The sequence below is a fragment of the Hevea brasiliensis genome, chromosome 10, assembly GCF_030052815.1.
Source record: "Hevea brasiliensis isolate MT/VB/25A 57/8 chromosome 10, ASM3005281v1, whole genome shotgun sequence".
Lineage (NCBI taxonomy): Eukaryota > Viridiplantae > Streptophyta > Magnoliopsida > Malpighiales > Euphorbiaceae > Hevea > Hevea brasiliensis.
In genome coordinates this window covers 70124752-70152715 of record NC_079502.1, presented here as the reverse complement: position 1 = coordinate 70152715, position 27964 = coordinate 70124752, and positions in this window count along the sequence as shown.

Genomic DNA, 27964 nt, shown 5'->3' with positions numbered 1-27964 from the left:
AAATTATGGCCATAACCTAACCCAAATGGCAGTGGCACTCACTGTTCATGTTACTGTAGATATGGTAATTTCTGCAGATTGGCAATCCGGCCAGCTTGGGTTTTTGAGCCATATCTGGAGCTACAAAACTCGAAATGGAGTGATTCAAAAAAGGAAATTCAACTAGACAAAATAAGGAACAACTTTCATGTTTTACATTTCTTCAAATTTCCACAGTAACAGTGTCCAATGGAATAGTGAAGTTGACTCACCAAAACTGAAAATTCTGCTTGTGTTGGTTTACACTTTGAAATGGTATTAACACTTAATGCCAACAAGTTTTAAACACAAAATGTGGTATGTTGGGAGTGCCAAAGTCAATGTACATATTTTCTATTCAAAAGTCAACATTTTCGTTGATCAATGAGGTGAATAGTAACACCAAAACATGAAATTCACAAATTGAAGAATTTAAAAGTTTCAAATGCCCTAGTATACCTAACAAGATTGGTTTGGATAGTTTGGCATGCCAATAGGGTTCAGTTAGCAGTACTGCACATGGCAATATGCCATTCCGTGATTTCATGGCTTTTAGCCATTCTGACTTTGTATTGAGACTTGGCCTTGTGCCTGATATTATTTACAGCTTGTTAGCTGTTCTGTTGCACACCGGGAGATGCATATGTGACCGATGGTGTGACGGCCCGAGGTACTAGGTACCCAAAGGTTACGCCATCTGCTATCCATCCGATGCCTAGTGTAGGTTACTTGGGGCAACCAAATGACTAAAAGTGAACAACGTTAACGAAATAATGGATATACCAATACCAAACAAAAAAAGCATACACATTCTATACACATTCATTTTCTTGCTATTTTCTTCTATTATATTATTGCACCACTAAGCATTATTGCTTAGCGCGTTGCTTTTGCACGCGTAGGTACTGGAGACCCCGATCGTGATCCCAGTAGACCACAGACTGGGTGAGTCCGTCCTGTAGTTCTGCTCAGTGTCCTTGTCACCTCAACTTCTGCAGTGCATTGGTAGGACACTAGGTGTCATTTTGGCATTCTGTAATTAATTTTGATTTTCTCATATGTATTTGGATCTATGTAATGTATTTTGATGTTTATGTAAATAATAAAAGTTATGGTTATAAATGCAAAACTTGAGCATTTATTTATTGTTTGTATATGAGGAATGAATGATTGAAAAATGTTGAGAATTTGATAAATGGAGTTGAGATGATGGAATATGAATATAGGAAGTGTTTTTCACAGGTTCCGAAGAACTGGTTTCTCCATTTTTAGCCTGATCACGGATTTTCTATAAAATTTTCGGAACCTCAAATAAATTATAATTTCACTAATGACTTAAATAAAACATATTTCACAAGCTATAATCAAAATTATTGATGAAAATTTATTAAGGTATAATAGAGTGTGCCGGTACACCGTTGGGCATTACTTACTCGGGTATACAGTACACGGGTAAGGGGTGTCACAGTGATAAGTAGAGATGCCACATTTCTTGAACAACAGTTTGTTCAAGAAGGAGGCAAAGGTAGGCAAATAGAGTTAGAATTAGAGAATTCTGACCAACCAACAGATAAGATGGATATAGATCCATCTAGTCAACCTATACCCGTTGATGAAACATCTACAGCTGTTCCTCGTAGAACAACTAGGGTATCTCACCCACTAGTGAGATGTGGTTTTCTTCATGAAGAAGAACAAGAGTTGTCTATTCATGAAGAAGTAGATCATGGAGATGATCCACTTACTTATGAAGAAGCTATATCAGATATAGACTCTTCAAAATGGATTGATGCTATGAAATCCGAGATTGATTCCATGTATAAGAATCAAGTTTGGGATCTTGTTAACCCACCTGAAGGTATTGTACTTATAGGGAACAAATGGGTTTTCAAGAAAAAAATTGGTTCTGATGGATAGGTAGAGACCTATAAGGCAAGGCTAGCAGCGAAAGGGTTTCGCCAAAGGCAAGGAATCGACTATGAGGAGACTTTCTCCCTTGTTGCCATGCTTAAATCAATTAGGATTTTATTAGCAATAACTGCATACTATGATTATGAGATTTGGCAGATGGATGTCAAAACAGCTTTTCTCAATGGATACATTGAAGAAAACATTTTCATGGAACAACCTAGGGGATTTGAATCCCAAGATGGTTCCAAGGTATGCAAGCTAAAGCGATCCATTTATGGGTTGAAAAAAGCTTCGAGGAGTTGGAACATCCATTTTGATGAAGCCATTAAATCCTTTCGTTTTATCAAAAATGAGGATGAGCCTTGTGTATATAAGAAGGTTAGTGACAGTGTTATCACTTTCCTTGTCTTATATGTGGATGATATACTGTTGATGGGTAATGACACAGGTATGTTGACAACTATAAAGGTATGGTTGTCAAATACATTCTCCATGAAAGACTTAGGGGAGGCAACCTATATTCTTGGGATTCGCATCTATAGAGATAGAGCTAAAAGAATAATTGGTTTATCCAAAAGTCTATACTTGGAAAAGGTGTTAAAGAGGTTTAACATGCTTGATTCTAAGAGAGGATTGTTACCAGTGAGACATGGTATCCATCTATCTACAGAAATGTCTCCAAAGACACCTGAAGAAAGAGATAAGATGGCCAGGATTCCATATGCTTAGGCTATTGGAAGTTTAATGTATGCAATATTGTGTACTAGGCAGGATATCGCATATGCTGTTAGTTTGACTAGCAGGTATCAATCCAATCCAGGTTTGGAACATCGATAGTCACAAGAATATCCTTAAGTACTTGAGAAGAACTAAGGATTTATTCTTGATTTATGGAGGTGGAGACTTGCAATTGGATGGTTATACTGATTCTGATTTCCAATCAGATATCGATGATAGAAAGTCTACCTCTGGATATGTGTTCATTTGTAATAGAGGTGCAGTCAGTTGGAAGAGATCCAAATAGAGCACGACTACAGATTCCACTACAGAGGCTGAGTATATTGCTGCATTAGATGCTGCAGAGGAAGCTATTTGGATAAAGAAGTTCGTGACAGAACTTAAAGTAGTTCCATCCAATGAGTCAACAGTTCCACTACACTGTGACAATAATGGAGCAGTCATACAGGCTAAGGAACCAAGGTCTCACCAGAAATCCAAACACATAGAAAGGTGCTACCACATTATCAGAGAAATAGTTGGGCGAGGCGATGTAGCGATGCAGAAAATAGCATCAGCTGAAAATCCAGCTGATCCATTCACTAAGCCTTTGTCACAGACTTAGTTAGACTGATATTTTGAGAAGATAGGTCTAAGATATTGTAATGAATGGCTCTAATGCTAGTGGGAGATTGTTAGTAGTATGCCCTAGAGCATATCATTTAGTATGTATCTCGTACATATTTTTATTAATAAAAGGCATTTCCACTTTTCCGTTTACATAATATATTTATGTGTAATAGAAAAGGTCCATTGATATTTTGTTAGAAATATTATTCTTAAGTTGTTAAGAATATGAGTGACAATATTTCTAGCACAAAGTATCATAAATATGTTCACAATCGAGGACACTTCATAATAAGGACATGACTTATCCAGAAAGATTATATTCATGTTTGTTCCCAAGTTATTTATATGAGATATAAATAAGATGGAATGGTGAGTCTCATGCCATATAACAAACATGATAGGCATTTATAAATGATAAGTAGGCCGAACCAGTGACACTTATGACAAGCACATGGAGTTTACTCTTGTCAATGTTTTGTCATAAATCATATCAGTGCATATAATCTTTAGACCTGAGATAGCACAGTTATCTTGTATATAGGTAGTTTGAGTTTGATACTGCTTTCATACTTATACTGTGTATGGGTATATGGGCATCTGTTGGCTCCTACTAGTTATATATGGAGGCAGGTGTTAATCAAGATGGAATCTGTTCCTCTAAGTAAATAGAGATAAAATCCTATGTTTATTTAATTGTTCTTGATGTTTCAAGTTCCTGGCCAGGACAGATAGAATTATTCAGAAAAGAGTTTTTGATGAGAAAATCTTTTTAATCAAGAACTGGAATTAAAAGAGAACATAATATTCATAGCAAAAGGAGTTTGACATAAACCATGACTCCAGCTTGAGTTGGGATTTTGTAACAGAGAGATTCTAGTGCATGGTAACATATGATTATAGGTTGATTTAAGGTAAACCTTATTACTAATTGGGTGGCCATGGCATGCTATGCTAGGTGTTAACCATGGTCTATGAGGTGCATAAAATGATTTAGAGAAATCATTTATGGTAAGAAAGAGTTCTGATGATATTAAGAGTTGATATCATGTCTCATTGCCAATTAGTGATGAGCCTAGTAAGTCACACACATACACAAGTTATCACCTATTTAAATATGATTTAATTAATTAATTAAAGAGTTTAATTGATTAATTAAATAGGTTTGGTTTGCAATTAAATTGCAAAGTCCCTAGCATGACTTGAAACCAAATCTAGATTATTGGATGTGTAGTATAGATTAAACTTATATTTAAAGTGTTTAAATATGAATTTAATTAATGAAAAATTAATTAATAGAGATTAATTAATTAATTTATATTTGATATAAATTGATTAGAAGAAGAAAAATAATTATTTTGGGTTGAGAACTCAAAATTAAGACACAGGGGCATTTTGGCTATTTCGCAGTGTGACACGTGGCACCATGAGATGGTGACACATGGGATTACACATAAGCTTGCCAAATGTTTTTTTAATTGTAAGATGATTAAAATCAAGATTAAATATAGGTTTGACACTTGGCACAATGTGATTGGGTCACTTTGTAACACCCTCCCTGTACCAACTCCGTACATTCTACTGTTCCGGTGACCGGTATCGGTCTGGACAGCTAGAACGTCCGGAAAAATATTTAAACTAAAGTCAGGAATCATAATTAACTCAAATATTAATAAGAAAAATTTAGTAAAAATTTTTGATATAAAATACAACCAAGTTAAACAAGCCGGTGCCCTAGCGATGGGTAACCAGAGGGAAGTTGCGGTTCTCGCAACGAGGAGCCCTAGACCCGGGGAAAAAATTATAAAATAATTTTTGGGACTCCAGAGAAGAGTTATTGAGGTTCCCATGGCATTAGAATGCCAAGAAAATACCTAGAAAAATTTTTCAATCGGTACAGACAATTTTGACCCGTTAAGCCAAACGGAGGGCATTTTGGTCATTTCGCCTTCAGAGGTGATTTTTGGCCGACTTGTCCAGTTGAGTAAATAATTAATATGACATAAAATATGAATAAACATTACTAGAAATTAAATTGAAATTGAGTAGTGATGAAAAGAAAAGAAAAATCAAAGAAAAGCTCATTTATGACATCTTGATGATGTCATTTAAAATTGCCAACCAATCACCATTAAGTAACCATTTGACTAACTAATAAAAGAGCTAAATAAAGACCAAGGAAGACCAAAAACCAGCTGCCTTCTCTTCAGCCAAAAACGTGAGTTTCTCTTCTTCCTCCCTCCATTGATGTTCAATCAAGCAAGCTTAATTTCCTACCTTGTTACACCACTAAACCCTAACCCCTTTCATTAAACCTTGACCATATCACTTGGGGAAGCTTTTGGCAGCCAAGAAGAAGAAGGAAAGTGAAGTTTTAGCTTGAAGAAATCTGCCCTACAAGAGGTTAAAGTGAGGTTAGTGCTATCCTTTCACTCTCACTCCTTTAATCCTTGTTAGAGCATCATTTTAAGTTAAGAAATTGTAAGAATTTGAAGTAAATTATATGTGTTAGGGCATCTTCAATTTTTGGCAGCCCTAAGGAAGGATGTGGTTGATTGTTTTAATGAATTTAGAATGGATAGAAATGATGTTTAAGGTATGAATATGCATGGATGTTGAATTAGTGTGCTAATTCAGGTTTATGGGTAATTTAAATTGGACATTAGGGTTTTGAGAAGTGAAACTTGGATTTAGCTTATGAAATTGTGAAAGAACATTATAAGGGTCAATTAGTGACCATTTTAGGTATGTTGACCACGAATTGGACTGAAAAATAGTATAGCCAAGTGAATGTGTAGGCTGCCTTCTTAGTGCAGCAGAGTGATTGAAATTTCAGTCTACTTGCACAGTCATAACTTTAGCTGTGTAGGTCCAATTGATTTTTGGCCAATTGGACATGAAACTAGGCTTACAATGGCACATTTTTGCTGAAGAAACCATGCCCAAAAGACCAAAGCAAGAGGACCAAAACTTGGCCCCAATCCGGACACACTGCAACAGCCCCTGCAGAATTGACCAAATGAACAGTAACTGTTCATTTGGCCATAACTCACTGTAGATTTGGTCAATTGACCTGAAATTTTTACAGAAACAAGTTAGGACATAGACAAACAACTTTCATGAAGAAACCTACCCCAAAATATGGCCAGAACCTAACCTAAATGGCAGTGGCAGTCACTGTTCATGTTACTATAGATATGATAATTTCTGCAGAATGGAAATCCGGCCAGCTGTGGTTTTTGGACCATATCTGGAGCTACAAAACTCCAAATGGAGTGATTCAAAAAAGGAAATTCAACTAGACAAAATAAGGAATAACTTTCATGTTTTCCATTTCTTCAAATTTCCACTGTAACAGTTCCAAATGGAACAGTAAAGTTATGGTACAAAATCTGAAAAATCTGCTCCTTTTGTTTAATGCTTAGAAATGGTATTAACGCTCAATGCCAACAAGTTTTAAACACAAAATGTGGTATGTTGGGAGTGCCAAAACCAATGTACCTAATTTCTACCTAAAAGTCAACATTTTAGTTGACCATAGAGGTGAATAGTAACACCGAAACTTGAAATTCAAATATTGAAGAATTTTAAAGTATCGAATGCCCTAGTATACCTAACAAGATTGGTTTGGATAGTTTGGCATGCCAATAGGGTTCAGTTAGCAGTACTGCACATGGCAATATGCCATTCCGTGATTTTATGGCTTTTAGCCATTTTGACATTATATTGAGACTTGGCCTCGTGCCTAATATTATTCTGACTTGTTAGGCATTACTGTTGCCTGGAGATGCATATGTGACCGAAGGTGTGACGGCCCGAGGTACTAGATACCCAGTGCCAGTTTGCCCATTATCCAGTCCAGTCGTCTAGTGTAGGTTACTTGGGGCAACCAAATGAATAAAAGTGGACAAAGTAAATGATATACAAATACCAAACAAATAAAACGTACACATTCACTACACATTTAATTTATTGCTATTTTCTTTTATTATATTATTGCACCACTAAGCATTATTGCTTAGCGTGTTTCTTTTGCCACGGCGTGAGTGCGGAGATACAGATCGTGAGCCCAGTAGACCACAGGTGGGTGAGTCCATCCTGCAGCTCTGCACAGTGTCCGTGTCACCTCAACTTCTGCGGTGCATTGGTAGGACATTAGGTGTCATTTTGACATTTTGTAACTTAACTTTGTTTTTCTCCTATGTAATTAAACTTGTGTAATGTATATTGATGTTTATGTAAATTATGAATATTGTACTTGTGAATGGAAAAGTAAATGTTTACTTGTGATTTATATGTGATCATCACATGTGATGGATGATTGAGAACTGGAATTGAAATGTTGTTGAGATCTTAATATTGAGATTTTGCTGATAAATTGAAGTTGGGATTGTTTGGTAATTATTTGGAAGTGTTTTTAACAGGTTCCGAAGAACTGTTTTGTCCATTTTTAGTCGGTACTCCGCCGGATTTTCTTTAAAATTTTCGGAACCTCAAATAAATAATAATTTTGATAAATGGCTTAAATAAAGTATATTTCACAAATTATATTCAAAAGCATGGTATAAAATAATTAAGGTATATTAGAGTGTGCCGGTACACCGTGTGGCATTACTTACTCGGGTATACTGTACACGGGTAAGGGGTATCACATTTAGTGGTATCAGAGCACGGTTTAGGCGTTTCTGGGCCTAGATTGAGTCCATACCATGCATTGCATTTGTAAGAGTCGAGGTGACACTAACGCAGATCTGTTTATCTTTCTTATTTTGAATAGGATATGGACCCTTCATCTCAGAGAGCCGTTGAGGAGGAAGTGGAGAGTCATGCTCCACTGCGGTGAGACTGGGGCATAAGAGAATATGCTCACTTGACTCAAGCGAGCACCTTTCGACCTCCATAGGCCATGTTTCAGCAAATGGCCGACTTCTTTAGACAAATGGCCGGGGTAATGCCAGCACCACCACCACCACCACCAGCTCCACAGCAGAAATCACACCTGGAAAGGCTAAGAAAGTTTGGGGCAGTGGATTTCTATGGCAAGAGAGAAGATGACTCTGTTGCAGCCGAGAATTGGTTGAACATAATAGGCAAAGTCCTAAAACAACTCCACTGCACTCCAGAGCAAAACCTGGAAGCTGCTATATCTTTGCTGCAAGATGATGCATATGAGTGGTGGGACACTGTGTCCAGTGAAGTGCAGCCAGAAGCTGTAACTTGGGACTTCTTCCTCTCTGAATTCAAGAAGAAATATGTGGGTACTGTATACCTGGAAGAGAGAAGAAGAGAGTTTATTAACCTAAGGCAGAGACAGCTGTCAGTGGCCGAATATGAGAAGGAATTCGTAAGATTGAGCCGCTATGGAAGGGAGATAGTCCCTAATGAAGCTGAAAGGTGCAAGAGATTTGAAGAGGGACTAAATGACAACATCAAGATCCAGCTCACTGCCTTGGGAATCACAGAATTTACCAAGTTAGTGGAAGCTGCAATAAAGGTGGAAAAAGTGAGAATCGGTGAAGCGGACTGGAAGGATAGACAGCGAGAAGAGGGGCCCGGGTTAGTCTAGTTCAGCTCCTGCATTTGGGAAGAAGTTCAAGGGTCCTCCTGCACCGAGTTCGGCTCACCACGTGGTCGTGTCGATCTCGAGGCCTGAGCCACGATTCACCCCTAGGAGAGGTCAGTCCACACCATCAGTGGGCAGCTCTCCAGGGATGGGGTTCAGGGGACCAGCCCCAGCATCTTCTGCATGTCCACACTGTCAGAAATGGCATAAGGGGGAGTGTTGGAGAGTGACTGGTGCCTGCTTGAGGTGTGGGTCAACAGAGCATCAGCTGAGGAACTGTCCACGCAGAACTACTACAGCTGCTCCAACACAAGCAGAAAGACCTGATCCTGCACCACCGAGAGGTAGAAAATCTGGCAGATCTGACACAGTGGGACCATCACAGAGGCCTGCATCCGAGCTAGCAGAGGCGGATAATGGACCACTGCCAGAATTATGCCCCGAGAGCTCGGGAGGAGCAAGATGCCGGGCGTCATCGAGTGCGTCCTCCTCTACACTACACTGTGCATGCATTGGTGGATCCGAGATCCACCCATTCATACATCTGCATCAACTTACCCGTAGAAAGGGGATACTAGTAGGGAGAGTGACCAAGACATTACGGTCACTAATCCATTGGGTCACGATGTAGTGGTGAACAAAGTATACAAGGGTTGCGTTAAGGATTCAGGTATGAATTCTTGGCGCACTGATTGAGTTGCCTTTCCACGAGTTTGACGTGATTTTGGGAATGGACTGGTTGTCACGTCATCAGGCAATAGTTGATTGCAAATTGAAGAGAATTTCTTTGAAAACTCCTGAGGGTAATGAGATCACAGTTGTGGGGGAAAGGATGATTTCTGTCCAATGTCATCTCAATACGATTGCAAGAAGAATGATGAGAAAAGTGTGAAGCCTACCTAGCACATGTGGTGGATGCTAGGCAGGCTAAGCCAAACTTGAGTGACATACCCACAGTGAGAGACTTCCCAGAGGTATTTCCTGAAGAATTGCCTGGTTTGCCACCAGAAAGGGACGTTGAATTTGCTATTGAGACAACTGCCAAGATCTGCACCCATTTCCATTGCTCCTTATAGGATGGCACCCACTGAATTGAGGAGTTGAAAACTTCGGTTGCAAGAGTTGCTAGATAAGGGGTTCATACGCCGATGTGTCACCATGGGGAGCTCAGGTCTTTGTTTGTGAAAAAGAAGGATGGGACTTTGAGGCTATGCATTGATTCTGCGATTGAATAAAGTGACTGTGAAGAACAAATATCCGTTGCCTAGAATTGATGATCTGTTTGATCAGTTGAAGGGGGCAGGAGTATTTTCTAAGATTGATCTCAGATCAGGGTATCATCAGTTGAGGGTGAAGGATGCAGATGTGCCCAAGACTGCATTCAGGACCCGGTATGGGCATTATGAGTTTCTGGTGATGCCCTTTTGTAACACCCTCACTGTAGCAATTCCGCATAGTCTACTGTTCCGGTAACCGGTGTCGGTCCGGATAGCTAGAACGTCCGAAAAAATATTTAAACTAAAGCGAGGAACCATAATTAACTCAAATATTAATGAGAAAAATTTAGTAAAAATTTTAGAAATAAAATACAACCAAGTCAAACGAGCCGTGCCCAAGCGAGGGGTAACCAGAGGGAAGTTGCGGTTCTCGCAACGAGGAGCCCTAGACCCGGGGGAAAAATTGTAAAATAATTTTTGGGACTCCAGAGAAGGGTCATTGAGGTTCCCATGGCATTAGAATGCCAAGAAAATACCTAGAAAAAGTTTTCAATCGGTACAGCCAATTTTGACCCGTTAAGCTAAACGGAGGGCATTTTGGTCATTTCGCCTTCAGAGGTGATCTTTGGCCTACTTGTCCAGTTGAGTAAATAATTATTATGATCTAAAATGTGAATAAATATTACTAAAAATTGAATTGAAAATGAGTAGAAAAGAAAAGAAAAAAAAATGAATTAAATGAGAATTTATGGCATCACATGATGTCATTAGTATACCTTCACCCAATTATATGGTGACACATGGCTATAACCCATTTAAAATCAATAAAATGGGCAGAAAATGAGAGAAAAATGCAGCTTTCTTCTTCTTTCCAATTTCCATACGTGAACCTTTCTTCCTCCATTAAAATTCATTTCATTTTCTCTCTTCCAAACCTTGAATTCTCACCACTAAACCTTAAATTCTCTTCATTAAAACTTGTCCACTCATCTTGGGAAGGTGTTTGGCAGCCTAGAAAGTGAAGGAAAGGGAAGTTTAAGCTTGGAAAATTTTGCCCTACAAGAGGTTAGTGCTTACTTATGCTAATATTCCTTTACTTCCATGTTAAGGACTTGAATTTAGTATGAAATTGTAAGTTAAATGGACTAAAACTCATGTGTATGTGTACCATAAATTTTGGTAGCCCTAAGGAAGGAACAATGATGGAGTATTTTTTATGGTTTTAATGGACTTAAAATGAATTAGAGATTATGTTTAAGGTGCATATACACATATGTGATGAATGAAAGTGTGTATCTAAGGTGTATGTGTGAATCATAATGGGAAACTAGGGTTTGGGAGTGAAAATGTGGACTTGGCTTATGAAATTGTTAAAGGACATTTTAATGGTCAATTAGTGACCATTTGAGGAGATTTGACCATAATATGGATTGAAAAATAGCATAGTAAAAGGGAATGACTATGCTGCCTAGGGACAGCAGCAATGGACTGAGATTTCAGTCCAATTACACAGCCATAACTTTGGCTGTGTTAGTCCAATTGATGTTTGGCCAATTGGACATGAAACTAGGCTTATAATGGCACATTTTTGCTGAAGAAACCATGCTCAAAAGTGTCGCAACGGGATTTTGCGGTCGCCCGGACGATCACTCACCGAAGTGGGAAAAGTGAGGAGTCGCCACCTTAGTTTTGAGGGAAACTAAAGAAAACCATTTAGGGAGTTAAATTAAAAATGAAACCACTTCAAAACAGAGATTCTAGGTTCGGGGTCCATTAACGGGTGGGGAAGGTGTTAGGCACCCCACCTCGTCCCTTAACAAGGGTAAGTAGATTTAATTTTGTGTCATTTATAAATTAGTTAGAAGGGCTATAGTGGGAATGTTAATCCTTTTGGTAAAAGGAATGTTTGATTTTTCACTAATTAGGATTACCCAGATACATAAGTAAATGAGACAGCCTTAGTGAGTTGGCGTTACGAATTGTTCTGGGTTTTGGGATTATCTTGCATACGGGTTGAAATTTGGTGTGAGAATAGGATAAGAACTCTCCTCCTATCTCTTTTTAATATTTATTTGAATAGAGACCGGATAAGAACTCTCCTCCGATCTCTACTGGGTTATTTATTAAAATTCTAATTGGAGGTCGGGTGAGGGTCCTCCTCCGATCTCTTTTAGGTATTTATTAAAATTTCGAGATGGGAACCGGATAAGAATTCTCCTCCGATCCCTATAAAATTTTGAGTTGAGACCGGATAAGAACTCTCCTCCGATCTCTTTTAAATGTTTATTAGAATTTGAGTTAAGACCGGATAAGAACTCTCCTCCGATCTCTTTTAAATGTTTATTAGAATTTGAGTTAAGACCGGATAAGAACTCTCCTCCGATCTCTTTTAAATTAGAAAGGTGCACGAAGGTATTTTTCCGATCTCCAGAATTTTGGTGCCCTAAGAACCTAGAGATAAGGATCCTGAAGTTTAAAGAGATTGGGGATAGGACTTATCAATATCCTTCGGCTAGACGGGGAAAATGAGACCTGATTTACCGACCTCTCATGTATTTATTTTACCAATATTTATTTATGACCAATCTACTCGCTTCTTTTACTTCCATTTTATGGCATCTTTGCGAACTGCGTTATGCGTCACCTAATAGTTTGACTATCTTCCTTATGTATTATTCAGATTTTCCCTTTAAGAGAGATCTTTAGGTTGCAGTTACCTACGTCTTACCTGACCATTTACACTCTACTAGGAACCAGAAAAGCGTGTATTCAGAAATGACGAAGAGTAATAAAAGGCACACTAATCACTAAAGAGATGACACGAGAATAACATTTAGGTCTCTTTGCACGAGATGAACTTGGAGAAAAATCACATACGTAAAAGTACAGAGAGACTACGAAAGAAATGAACGCAAAACACTTAATAAAGCAATGACGTGAGCTCTTACAGGAGGAGGCTGAATCAGTAGGAATAATTATGGGGTGGCCACTAAAAACAAGACCGCGGTGATTAGCTTTGAGAGTTGATGTTCACCGTGGTGGAGGGAGCTTAGCTATGATGTGATTAGGTCAAGATAACAACCGAGTGGGATTTGAGCTCCAACGAAGGGATGAAAATAGAGATGATAAAGAGTTGAAAGTGAAGGCGTGATCGGGTGATGAACAATTTGGAAATGTAGAGTTCCAGTGTTCAAAATCCTTTTTCAAGAAACACTTCAGAAAACTAGTTTCAAAAGTCTTTCCAATCAATACTTCAAAGTAGCAGAATAACAAACTGAATGAAATTTTCAGAGTTCTTCCGCTATAATAACAGCCTTTCCTTTTTTTTCCTCCGTTCTTGTTTTTTTTTTGAGCAGTTTTCATGCGGTATTTATAGGAATCGGTGCTCCCCATGAAGGGTCGGGATTCATTTTGAGGAGATGGAGGTCGATTTTGAAGTACATGATCGGATGTTCAGAATTAAAGAGAATCAAAACGAATGGCTGAGATCGCTTCTCAAAATATTTGTCCTTTTCCCCTTTTAATCCGACGGTCTTGAATCCTTTGTCCGGAACGATCTGAGGGCTGAGAGTGAAAGACGCTGGTATTGTCGTCTTCTCTCTTGATCCAAGGGTTCCGGATTCATCCTTACAAGTGAGATCAACGGTGGGGATTGGGATGTACAGGACTGTCATGACATACCCTGGCACCTGTCAGCATTGCGGGCGATTCTTAGGCGTGCGGTGGAGATATCGTCGCCACGCTTTAACTACCTCGGCTCGATTCGACGGCGGTTATCGAATTTGTCTTATTCTTCTTGTCTTCCGATCCTCCTATCTCTCATTCCGATATATCATTCTGATATACTATCTCCCGATCTTTTTTATCCGTTGATCAGTCTGGATTCGGTCCAAGCATTAATTACATCTCGATTTTGAGCGTCCCGTTTCCTTCGACATTAAATGCCCATTTTCCCTATATATACCTGTTGATAGTGGCATTTCCTTCATTCGATTTTCTCTCTTTCTCCTTGTTTCTTGGTTCTATTTATTAGGAAAGTTAAGCTACAATCGTGGTTTTGATCCTCTTCCGATGGAATTCCCTTTTCCTCGACGGAAAATTTACGATCCCGGTGATTGGATGGTCCTAATTGGCGATGGTGAGAGAACTGAATTTGACCGATCCGTATTGCGGGCTTCGGTTGTACCGATCTCGAGTTGCCCAACTGAGTTCATTCGGCTTCTCATCACATTGATTTTTAAGAAATCTATTCTGATCCACATTGGGTGTTCCGACAGCGGATGAAGCATCCGGTCGGCAATATCCTTGGGATCAGTTATAAACTGATCTTTGGAACACCTGGGAGTATCCTTGGCATTAGTTATAAACTGATCCATGGATCTCCTGGGAGTATCCTTGGGATCAGTTATAAACTGATCCTTAGATCAGCCTCTTCAGATAGGATTTTCTAGAGATCACAGAAATGATGTGATCCAATGTTAGTGTAATCCGATCTCTAGAGATCGCCCAAATGATGTAGTGCATCAATGTAATCGGATCTCTAGGGATCACCCAAATGATGTAGTCTGTCATTTATTGTAATCCGATCCATAGAGATCGCCCAAATGATGTAATCCGATCTTTTTGCAAATAAAGACTTTATTTTGCAGTTATCATCTTATTATTTTTGCATTGATTATTTTCCGATCTCTAAGGTGGTTATCCGATCTGGTTCTTTACTTGAATGACACTTGACTAATCCTTTATTCAAAATATTTAACTTATTATGCCGATCTCCGATTAACCGATCTCTGAACATTCGGATATTTGAGAAAAGTGTCAGAACAGCTGTCGAGTCTCACCAATCGATGCGCCGCCTAGAACCTTGCGAGCATTAAATGCTCGGACTAGTATAAATAGGGGAGGGTTAGCCAGTTGTTTTCTCATTTCATTTTCAGTCTCCTGCTCATAGCTTCGAAGTTCTCTCATTTTCTCCGGTTTCTCCGACACCGATTAGACTCTGGTAAGGACTTTGATCTTCTTTTTTGTTTAAGTTCTTTGTTTCTTTTGAAAATGAGCGGTGCCGAAGGTCAGAGAGCGGCGAGCCCTCCTTCCATTGAGTTCTCTTGGTCATCGTCTGATGAGGAAGAGGCGGCCGGGCCAAGCACGCAACCCGAACCTCTTAGGGTCCCTGCTCCAGGTCAGGGGCGGGTCGTACCATTAAGGCGTACGCGCCCTTCAGGTAGGGAGAATCTCCCTATAGACGAGCTACGATCGGTTCTTCGAGAATCCGATCTTCGGTCGTTTAGCCAAGAATATAACATTCGGCCCGACTTGTACGAGCTAATCAAGTGCCATGACGACCTTCGTGTCAATCACTTCTTTGAAGAGAACGACATGGTTATGGTGTACGAGGAACAATTAAAGGCCGGCCTTCGGGTCCCCCTGGATGACTTCTACAAGGAGGTCTTAAAATTTCATCGAGCATCCATTGTTCAAATTCACCCCAACTCGTGGCGGATCTTGGTAGCTTTCCGAGGCCTATGCCGAGCTAAGGGAATCAGACCTACGGCTAAAGTGTTCGCCAAGCTGCACCGGCTAACTCACCGAAAGGACGATGACCACTTTGGTTCTTTCAGTGAAGCCTAGTTGCGAGCTCTTTTCCGATCGCCTCGTCCCTTAAGAAGCTGGAAGACTCGTGTCTTCAGTGTGAGGAGCAAAGAGCCGCGCCGCTTTGAGGATTTCCCCATGGTGGTGGTACGGGGACCCTTGCTTCGAACCATATTACCACTGGCGAAGAGGAAAGTTTGATAGTGATGGATCTGAAGAGTGAGGCTGCCACTAAAAGTATTCTTGTTTGGATTCGGTATCGTAGAAATGCACCATTGACTGTTCAATCGCTCACCGGCCAAGACCGCGAACTTCCGCTCTAACCTCGGCATCGGTATTTTCTATATCTCAATTCTCACGACCTTAGTGATCTCACTAACCTTTTCTTTGTGCAGTATGGCGGGTGGTGAAGGTCATAGGAAGCGGAAAAAGGAAAGAGAGATCTTCGGAAAGTAAAGGAGATGAAGCGTTGAACGACTCCAAACACACAGTCGCGAGCACGGGAGATACAAAGAGATCCTCCCCAACCTTCGGTCCTCGACCACTGAAGCTACCCGATCTCCTCCTAGATCGGAAGAGCAGCCTCGATTCTTGCAGTTGTCCCAAGCGCGAAAGGGGACCTACTCAAGCTTCAGGAGGACCTCCTCTGGGCGCTCGAATCGATCGACTCCTTGAAGGATAACCGAATCATAAGGAGAACCCGGTTTTGCTAAAGTCACGGGTCTACCATCTTCTTTCAGAGGATCGGACAGCTATCCTGAGTGGCCTTGATGACATATTGACTCGGACCATGAGCTTAAACGTGGAGTGTCCGTGAACCGCACCATGATCCGAAAGGATTCGCTACCGGGTAAGGAGATCGGGAAGAAGAACCAGAAGTGGATTCCCTCCGATCCGAACTCTCATCGGCCGGATTATATATCTCGTGTCGAGGGACGGGCAAAGCTCCATGAAGACCGGTTGGCCGAATGTAACCGTATTTCGGACGAGAGGGACCGCGCTCTTAAGAAGTCCAGCGCTCCACGCCAATGCATCCTCTCGGTCGCTCAACTTATAGAGGAACTCGAGGCGAAGGATAAGGAGCTTAAGGAGAGGGATGAGGAGATGGTGACGGAATAGCCGAGGCCTATGTGAAGGCTCACAAGGATCTCTTGGCCGCACTCCAGGAGCGTTACCCAGAAGAAGACTTTTCTTGGATGGACGACCTGGCACCCGGGGGCGATGGTGAAGATAGTGAGGATGAAGCCGAGGGTGAGAGGGAGAGAGGGAGTGATCCAAATGTAGATCAGGCTGGGGGTGATCCCCCAGCCGAATAACTTTGTACAAATTATGACATGAAATGAAATGAATGATTGTGATCGGAAAATTTTGAACCATTATTTGTCTGAGTATTTGATTGTATGAGCACAGCAAAACAAAAACTAAATGTGATTATTAATCTAAGTATGAGAGATCGGAAAGCACTCTGAACATGAGATCGGTAGGGAAGAAATGCTGAACAGAACTTGACCGAAAATTTAACTCGAACACTTAAGATCGGAATCGAACCAACACTTTAGCTCTTAAACTTTCGGAAAGGAGGTCGGCAATAAAACTGGTAGGAAAAGATCTAGTGCTAGTTCACTCCATTTATCAACAGGGATCGGGAATATTCTTGTGGTCAGGAAATCCGCAACGGGTTTGAAGGATCGGTAAATGATTTGAGAGATCGGTGAGTTTCAAGGGATGCGTAGGACTTATCATTGATTCACGTCTTTGCGAGGAGAGGTCGGAAATGTGACCGCCTACCAAAGAGGGATCGGAAACGTGATTAGCTACTCCGAGGAAACTTAGCACCGGGGATCGGTTTCAAAGTATTTTGGGGATCGGCCAAAATATGGTGTCGACAGCTGCCCCTCTTTACGTAATTTCTATTAAAGGAAAAATTTCCGTATAGGAATTATGTAAAGATTCCGACTCATATTTTGGACGATTAGGTATTTGAAATTAGGGAACTAAAGCACACCTAAGTTAATGACCTAGAAAATTAAAATCAACTTAGATCTATAAACCAGAGGTTGATAACAGAAATTTAAATTGCATGAAATTAAAATCAACTTAGATCAAGGAACCAGAGGTTGATAACAGAAATGTAAATTGCATGAAATTAAAATCAACTTAGATCAAGGAACCAGAGGTTGATAACAGAAATTTAAATTGCATGAAATTAAAATCAACTTAGATCAAGGAACCAGAGGTTGATAACAGAAATGTAAATTGCATGAAATTAAAATCAACTTAGATCAAGGAACCAGAGGTTGATAACAGAAATGTAAATTGCATGAAATTAAAATCAACTTAGATCAAGGAACCAGAGGTTGATGGTGGAAATGTAAATAGCATGAAATTAAAATCAACTTAGATCAAGGAACCAGAGGTTGATAACAGAAATGTAAATTGCATGAAATTAAAATCAACTTAGATCAAGGAACCAGAGGTTGATAACAGAAATTTAAATTGCATGAAATTAAAATCAACTTAGATCAAGGAACCAGAGGTTGATAACAGAAATGTAAATTGCATGAAATTAAAATCAACTTAGATCAAGGAACCAGAGGTTGATAACAGAAATTTAAATTGCATGAAATTAAAATCAACTTAGATCAAGGAACCAGAGGTTGATAACAGAAATGTAAATTGCATGAAATTAAAATCAACTTAGATCAAGGAACCAGAGGTTGATGGTGGAAATGTAAATAGCATGAAATTAAAATCAACTTAGATCAAGGAACCAGAGGTTGATAACAGAAATGTAAATTGCATGAAATTAAAATCAACTTAGATCAAGGAACCAGAGGTTGATAACAGAAATTTAAATTGCATGAAATTAAAATCAACTTAGATCAAGGAACCAGAGGTTGATGGTGGAATTGCAGGAAAATAAAATCAACTTGGATCAAGGATCCATAGATTGATGGTGGAATTGCAGGAAAATAAAATCAACTTGGATCTAGGATCCATAGATTGATGGTGGAATTGCAGGAAAATAAAATCAACTTGGATCAAGGATCCAGAGGTTGATGGTGGAATTGCAGGAAAATAAAATCAACTTGGATCAAGGATCCATAGATTGATGGTGGAATTGCAGGAAAATAAAATCAACTTGGATCTAGGATCCATAGATTGATGGTGGAATTGCAGGAAAATAAAATCAACTTGGATCAAGGATCCAGAGGTTGATGGTGTAATTGCAGGAAAATAAAATCAACTTGGATCAAGGATCCAGAGGTTGATGGTGGAATTGCAGGAAAATAAAAATCAACTTACAAAACAAGTCTGACTTTGGCATATGAAGTTATTCCCTGAAAGAGTGTACTCAACAAGATAACGAAGGCGGACGATTAATGGAGGAGGAGTTGCAAGACCTGACCTATGATTTCATTCTTTCGGATGCCCCTTTTCATTCCCGACTTTCTTCTTATTCTACGGGAAGCGCCCATGGTTTTCACTTTCTCTTCGTCCATCTGCTAGAAGCGCCTTTCGTTTAAGTTCGCTCTAGTTTTTTTTTTTTTTTTTTTTTTTTTTTAAGGCCGTCATTCTCGCAAATCTCATAGCAAAGCACGTGAGGTTATCAATTCTCGAATTCAAATCTTATGGCAAAAATTTAACTAATTAATAGCACATTAAACAAAGAGAAAGGGCGATTAAAAGCGGGCAATGGAAAAATAAGAGCGAAGGAATAAAGTATAACTTTATTATGGTCTTGAAAAACGAAGATAAACTTTCAAAGGGAAAGGCCATAGGGATAGATCTCACATATTCCTTATGGTTAATTTTGAAGTCTTTTAAGCGCCATTATTTGAGTTCTTTGAAGTCGCATGTCGTAACGGTCTCTTTTCTATCCGTGGTTTCATGCCCCTTCCTTATTCCTCCACTTCGGTTCTTGGGACGCCTTTTGGGTTTTCACCCCAAGATTTTTTTTAAGGCGCCCTTTGGGTTTTCATCCTTTCTCCTTTTCATGCATAGTATCTCTGACGGTTGTCGGCATTCACGAGTCTCGGGAATTCTTCACCGTCCATGTGAGTCAAGATCAAGGCTCCTCGAAAACGCCTTTAATCACATAAGGACCCTCGTAGGTTGGTGACCATTTGCCCCGGGATCGCTTTTGGTTTGGCGATTTTCTTGAACTAAGTCCCTGTGTTGAAATTCCTGGGCGCACGTTTATCAAATGCCACGCCATTCTTCTCTGGTATAATTGTCCGTGACATGCTGCTGTTAACCTTTTCTCATCCAAAGAAATTCAATGATCCAACCTTGATGGATCCATTCGACTCATCGATCCTCGATTCCTTCAAAATTCTTAGGACGGATTTCAACCTCAATAGGCAATCTGACTTCCATCCCGTAGACCGGTGAGTATGGTGTTGCCCGGTCGAGGTTCTTACTAAGTCCGGTATGCGTGGAGAGCGTAGGAAGCGTATCATGCCAATCCCTATATGTGACCGTCATTTTCGGATTATTCTCTTGAGGTTTTTGTTCGGCTTCAACCGCTCCATTCATCCGGGACGGTATGGGGAGGAATTGAGATGTCGGATTCGTATTGATCACACACTTCCGAATCTTGGACCGTTCGTGTTCTTGGCGTTATCGGTGACAATTTCATTCGAGACCATGCGGCAGATGATATTGTTTCAAGAATTTGAGAAACGTGTTCTGCGTGATGTGAGCATAGGATGTCGCCTCGACCCACTTGGAGAAATAGTCGATGGCTACAAGGATGAATCTGTGCCCATTGGATGCCTTGGGATTGATGGGACCAATCACATCTATGCCCCACATTGCAAAAGGCCACGGTGAGGCGAGATTGAGCGGCTTGTGAGGTGGCACATTTATCGGATCTGCGAATCGACACTTGTGGCACTTCCGGAAATACTCGATGCAATCCTTTTCCATTGTGATCCAAAAATACCCACGTCGCATGATTTGCTTCGCCATCATGTGTCCATTGGCGTGAGTGGCACAATTTCCCTCATGAGTTTCAAAAGGATTCTCTTTGCTTCCTTTGCATCTACACATCTCAACAATTCTCCGTTGGGGCTCCTCTTGTATAGGGTCTCTCCACCGGGAAAGTACCTAATGCTAACCTCGAATCATTTTCTTTTCATGTTTGCTTGCCCCTGAAGGGAATTCTCTGGTTCTACAGTAGACCAGGATGTCATGATACCAAGGCTTTCCGTCGGGCTCTTCTTCAATCATGAAGCAATAGGCTGGCTCATCCCTCACCTTAATCTTCAACGTCTGAAACATCTGCCCTTCTTCGATTTGAGCCATAACAGCTAGAGTAGCTAAGGCATCAGCAAATTGATTCTTGTCTCTACTCAGGTGAGTGAAAGAGATTTCTTGAATTTCTTGATCAACTCCAGAAGTACTTCGATATGGGATCAACTTGGGATCCTTAGTTTGCCATTCTCCCTTGACTTGATAGATTATCGAGCCGAGTCTCCGTACACCTCCAACTTTACGATTTTCCTCTCTATAGCGGCATGTAGACCCATTACACAAGCTTCATACTGCGACATTGTTGGTACAGTCAAATCCCAACTTAGCGGCTATTGGGAAGTGCTTTCATGCAGGGATACTAGTGCAGCTCGATTCCATTTCCGATAAATTGTTGCTCCATCAAAATACATCTCCCATACATCAGTTGGCTCATCTTCTCCGTGGTCTACTTCATTGATATGTTCATCGGGAACTCAAAATCTAGAGCTTCATAATCCGGGATAGGGTTTTTACGCTAGGAGGTCGGCAATCACGCTACCTTTCACCGCTTTTGGGTCATGTAGACTATGTCGTATTGGGAGAGTATAACCTGCCACTTGGCTATCCTTCCGACACGAATGGGCTTTCGAATACATATTTGATAGGATCCATCACGGAGATAAGCCATGTCTTGTGATTCAACATATAGTGCTTGAGGCGATTTTTGTCCATGCTAACGCTGACAAGTCTTTTCTAAGAAGGAGTACCTCGACTCACAATCATTGAACTTCTTGCTCGGGTAATAAATGGCCCTCTCTTTTGGGGTATCATCATCTGTCCCAAAACACATCCCATGGAATTCGTTGGGTGCCATGTACAGGATCGAGGCTACGCCCTGAGTGGGACCAATCTTGGTGGGTTTGTGAATCTTGCTTGATTTTCTCAAAAGCCTCTTGACAATGAATCCCATTGAGTAGAGTTGTTTTTCCGAGTAATCGAAAATAGGCTCGGCTTTGGCGGTGAGATTAGAAATAAACCTCGAAATGTAGTTGATTTTCCCAGCTGCGCACCTCCTTTCATTTTTGGGGCGGCATTTCTTGAATAGCTCGAACCTTATGCGGATCTATTTCTATCCCTTTCTCGCTTACTATGAATCACAACAGTTTTCCCGATCTAGCTCCGAATATGCACTTAGCAGGGTTCAGCTTCAACTGGTATTTCCTGAGTCTTTCAAACACCCTCCTTATCACCTGAACGTGGCTCTCCTCTCCCGGGATTTGATGATCATATCATCCACATACACCTCCACTTCTTTATGCATCATATCGTGGAATAATGTGACCATTCTTGTATTTGGTAAGTAGCCCCGGCATTCTTCAACCCGAAGGGCATGACCCGATAGCAGAATACCCCCCATTGGGTGATAAAAGCAGTTTTATCCTTGTCTTCCTCGTCCATTGGGATCTGATTGTACCCTGATGCCCCATCAATACACGAACATCTGCCCAAACCCGCGGCATTGTCAACTAACACATCAATGTTGGGGAGAGGAAATCGTCTTTCAAACTAGCTTTATTAAGATCCTGTAGTCAACACACACCGACTCTCCGTCTTTCTTCATCAACGGACGACGTTAGCCACCCATTGGGGATATTTGACCACTTCTAAGAACCGGCGTCATCTTTTTCTTGACTTCATCCAGAACCTTGAGCAGTGTATCGGGATTCATTCTCCTTAGTTTCTGCTTCCGGGATCGTTCCCGGAATTATAGGAATATTGTGCGTCACTATCTGAGGTCCAAACCGACCATGTCATCATAGCTCCAAGAGAACACGTCGAGAAATTCCTTAAGCAGACCGATCATATCTCCCAACTCCTCACTCTCCACTATCTTAAGTTCCCTTTTTACTTCTTCCGTGCCTAAGTTTATTGTGCACGTTTCGTCTTCACAAGGCACGAGGGAGGGTTCATCTTTTTCAGTGCTTTCTTACGTAAGGTCTTCCTCGAATTACTTGAAGTAATGGCGTTATGGGGATTTCAAAATTAACGGAGGAATTTACGAGTCTATTGGATTATTAGGTGTTAATTGATGAATTGTCTGAAGGAATAAAGAATAGAACATGTTATAAGGATGGAAAGAAAAGAGTATTGAATTAAAAATGCGCTATTAATTCATTAATATTAATGCCATAAGAAAAGGTCCATTCTGATATTACACTTGTCACCATGGACAAAGTGATCAAGTGTAGATAACAGAGGTACTTTACTCGAGATTGAGTGCAGGATATCCTCCATTGTCCGGTTGTCAAGCTCCCGCTCTTGACCATTGGCGAAGTTAGGGCCTCATACAAGGAATCGGTTGGATGACATCTATGGATGGATCATCGGTGATTCTTACGTACTTGCGGATGTTGAATGGCCGGTTTAGTGAAGATTTCCGTGATTCTCGGGACTACTTTCACCTTTCCTATCTTACGGTCAAATCTCGATCCGAAGCATTTTTCTCATCGAATCGCCCATCCACGAGGGCATCCTCCTCATATCCCAAACCACAACGGCCTATCTTACGAATGGCGGTATAGGCTTGACAATCCCTTGTAAAGTGGCGCCTAGGCCTTTACCCTCTTCATACCGCTTCTTGACATTACTTTGGCCACCATAGCCATGGCCCCTCCTTCCCGGTATTTTGCAATTCAAGGGCACTGGAAAGAACTTTCCAATGACTCCTCTTTGCTTCCACATAAGGGAGTGATTGCGGCTTGGTGACTAGTATGGCCTCTTCGCCTTCAGTGATGATTTTGCCGTCCTTAATGTATTTAATCTTACGGTGCAAAGTAGAAGGAGCGACGTTCGAGAATGGATCCAAGGCCTCCCTAACGACATGGTGTAAGCGGCTCAATGTTCATCACTTGAAGCGTGATATTGAAAGTACATGCACCGACTGGATTGGCAAGTCAACGTCCCCGGCACCTCTCTCCTTGTTAGTCAAAGCTCTCACCACCATAGCACTTTGGCGTATGTCGATTGGTCAGCGGCAATCTAGCCAAGGTAGCGCTAAGCGTACATTGAGGGTGATCCGTTATCGATGAGGACCTTGGCTACTATACACCTTTACATTTCACCGTTACATGCGAGCTTTATTATGCCCTAAGCTGCGGTCTACCTCCTCTTGAGAAAAGGCTACAGTGGATGCTGGATTTGTCCCACTAACTTCTCAAGCGCCGGAGTAATGTCGGGGTTGACAAAGGCACGATCCAGATTCTCTGTAAGGCTTGTCGGTGCACTTAGAACTCAAAATCGCGATACAGTGAAATCCAGCGGGTGTTTTCTCAATTGCTCCACCACATCATACTCGCTCTGTTTCATTATTTGGAGCAACAGATTCTTCATCTTCTCTATGCTCAATGCTCTGCTTCCCTGCTTTCTCAACCTCCTCTTAGTGTTTCTCGATGACTCTCCCATCTTTACTTTCCCTTTTCTCTTTTCTCTTTCCTCGTTCAGTAACACCTCCCACTTGGGTTATAAACTCGACTTCTTGCTCAGTGGAGAGGGTTTTATTGCAATAATAGGTGAGGACTTGTTTGGGAGCGATGTTCTTTGGCAGTCGGCATAAGTCATCTGAAGTGCTCGTGAGGAGCGAAACATGGCTTTGGTAGTGCGGAGGTGAGGCGAGGCTAGGAGCGGATGTCTGCTTGCGCTCTCGAGTAAAAACTTGGAAATTATAGTTCCAAGGGACGGCATGAGTGTTGGTGATGGGAGGTGGCGGTCGAATAAGCATTCGGTGGTGAGGCTCTTTGGGGTGAGAAGGTGATTAGGCTTGGGGTAGAAGCGGTTTGGCTGAATCTTGTGGTGTTCACTTCCCCTCCGTTTTGACCTCTTCGACATCTCAACCCCTTAAAGACAATAAGTTCGGACCTCTTGCTGAACCCCTCACAATCTCGACTCATGATGTTTGCCCCTCCATGGTAAGGACACCGTATTCTCCTCTAATCCCGTTGCACAGGGGAAAGATAACCTTCCCTCATTGCTATAGCAAAAATCTCCTCAAAGTATGGAACCAGCTCATCCACTTGGTGTTGATCCCTTTCCCTTAGATTCGATCATATTTACACCACTACCGCATTATGGTTGGGCGGTGGATTTGAGGTGACATTGGGGAGGAACCATTCCCCTCAATTTTCAACCACCCGTTCGGATTAGGCGTGCACTCTCCTCTGAGTGCCCATGATTGTCGATTGAATGCCCTTGTGCTCCTCCATGATACTCACAACGGTGTGGCATCATACCACAGGATATGGCGGTGGATTGGGTCCAAAGGTGATGCGATTTGGTTTATACCGACAAGGTATCGGTATATTTCACCGAGAGGAGGAAGGGGTGGATCGGGATTTCTTGGAGGTCTCGGGTTATTTTGTGGTGGTCGTGGTTGAGTTGGTGGAGGAGGTGGTCTTGGTTGGAAATTTGTGGGTGGGGCGTATTGTGGGCGTGGTTGTGGATAATTAGGGAAAGGAGGTGGAATGTTGGCGATGGTTTGGCCATGAGAGGGGGAATATGGCCGGTAGTTATTTTGGGAAATTGGGGTAATTATTCGCGGGTGATAGAGTGTACATCACCCTCCTTTTCTTGCCAAAATTGGCGCTTTCTTTCTGAGGTTCTCAGCCAACTCCTGTAGCCTTCCTATTCTCAGATTGGCTTCGATTCTCTCACCGGCTTGGATGATATCTGAGAAGCTGTTGGAGGTATTTCCGATCATCAAGTTGAAGTAGGGAGCCTTCAACGTTTCGATGAATAGGGAGCAAAGTTCATTGTCGGTCCTTTGGAGGATATACTTCGCAGCCTTCTCCCTCCATCGTTGGGCGTCTTGAAACTTTCCGGTCTTTCTGTGCAGTTGCAGAGGTCCCTCCTTGTGGGTGCCGCATCACAATTGAATTTATATTGCTTGAGAAAAGTATCGGCTAAATCCTTCCGAGTGTAGCTTGCTCTGTCCAATTGTATGCACCATCTCGGAGCTGCTCGGAGGCTCGTGAAAGAAGTGAATGAGAAGTCTATCGTCTTAGTTAAGGCGGACATTTTGGCAATGTAGGTTGCGGTGGATGCGAGGATCCGAGTTTCGGTGTACTTGTGAAATCCGGAACCTTGAATTTGGGTGGTACCACCACATCGGCACCAATCTTAGTGACGACACATCATTGAACCATACATGTTCGGCCCCTCTATTGCCCTCGAGTCTTTCTTCTAGGCGATAGTTTCTCGTTATCTCTCGCCCTATGTTCTCCTTCCACGTGTGATATGCTCCTCCAACCGGGAGCCGAGGGTGGAGTAAAGCTGGATGGATCGGGATTGAAGGGTGAGGCTCGGCATTTGAGGCAGTAGGGTAATAGGAGAAAGGTGGGTCATTATTCATGCTCACCGGATTGTGATGATCGGTCCGGAATGGGAGGCGAAAGGTAAAAGAGGTTGAAGCTTGATGAGGATCATTTGTTGTAGGAGGCGGAGGAGGTAATGGTGGGTTAGGTTCAAGTAGGTTTGTTCGAGACATTTCCTTCATTAGTCTCATGATTTGAGAAGTGATCTTTCAATTCGGAGACACCTTACATGAGTTCTGTACTTGCTCTGATTTTCCATTATCTTTCTTGTTCGAGATCTTGTTAAGTACACTCGCTTGGGTTGAAGCGTGTGCTTAGTCGGACTTGCCTTGTTTGAATCAATATTGATTTCTGGAGGAGTAAAAGAAAATCTGAAATAAAATTTGGATTTTTGCAGAGAAACTAAAAAGTCTGATGCGGACGAAGGATCTGATGGCATTTGAGAGCCAAGTTGAAATCGTAAAAGGATAATTGCCTCGACTTTATCATGGCATCGTTCGATAGTCCGACCGTGAATGGAGATTGAGTGCGCATTTATGATCTTGGTCCATACAACGCATTTCAATTTTTCACATAACCCTAGCGAGGAAGTTCCTACGGGAGTCATACTATTCATTCACAAATTGTGCTAAACAATGGTCCAAAAATCACTTCATTAACTGAATAATTTGTACATCGTATCTTTTACATCGGCCTAAGCTCTGGGAGGTTCTTTATAATGAGATGACATTTTCTGAGATACTCATATAACCTTCCTTCTTGCCTGGTAGGATCGAATGCTTTAGGCGTACTCGGATTCAGTAATAATTCTTGTTTTCCTTGTGCTATTGTCCTCTCCATTGGTCTACATTCTCTTTCGGTTCTTGATAGAGGCGACATTTTCTTTTCTTTTCTTTCTTTAGCACACTCTTTCAAGATATCGTTGATGAGGAGTGCATTCTTTTAATTCAATCTTCTTCTTCTTGTTTTCTGTTTATACTCTCCAACGAGCACCTCTTGGTACTTCATCCTTTCTGAAGCTTACTATTACGCCCTTTCATTTCTTTGACCTCGGCTTGGAGAGTTTCTTTCTTTCCCACTGTACCTCTTGCTCTTGAACCCTATCCTTTCGGCCCTTGCCTCTTCCTTGAGCTTTCTTACCCTTCTCTTAAGTTTACATGTTGGTCCTCCATTGTTTATTTGTTCTGCAATTGTGAGTTCTCGGTATTTGCCTTTGTGGCGAGTCAACCAGCGATTATCGGCTTCCTCTAATAAGGCGTCTTGGCGAGGTTGTCGTCCTTGAATTCTCTGATGAGTGTTCTCGGTCCTGTCGGTCCTCCATTTAAGATAATCGCCCGAGGCACTTGGGCCTTTGGGTGATTTCTCTATCGAACGATGCTTTCCCAAGACTTGCGAGCCATTTTCAACCTTCTTCTTCCTTGAGTTCATGGTAGAAGTGTCCTTGGTGGTATTCTTCAATGTTGATCACAGTTGTGTTGAGCCAAAGCGCCTTGTTACAGTATTTGGAGTGTAATTTGTATACGGTTATTCCAATTAGGGACACCGATGAATACCTCTGTACCAATCAAGACAGGTTGGCTTGGCGTCCAGACTTCCTCCAACGATAATCATGGCTATTGAAACTCGAGAATCCGTTCCATACTGTTTTTCATTCTTGGGCTTATCACTAACGGATCATCTTCTCAATGGGAGGCTGGTCAAGGTACCAAGTCAATCCT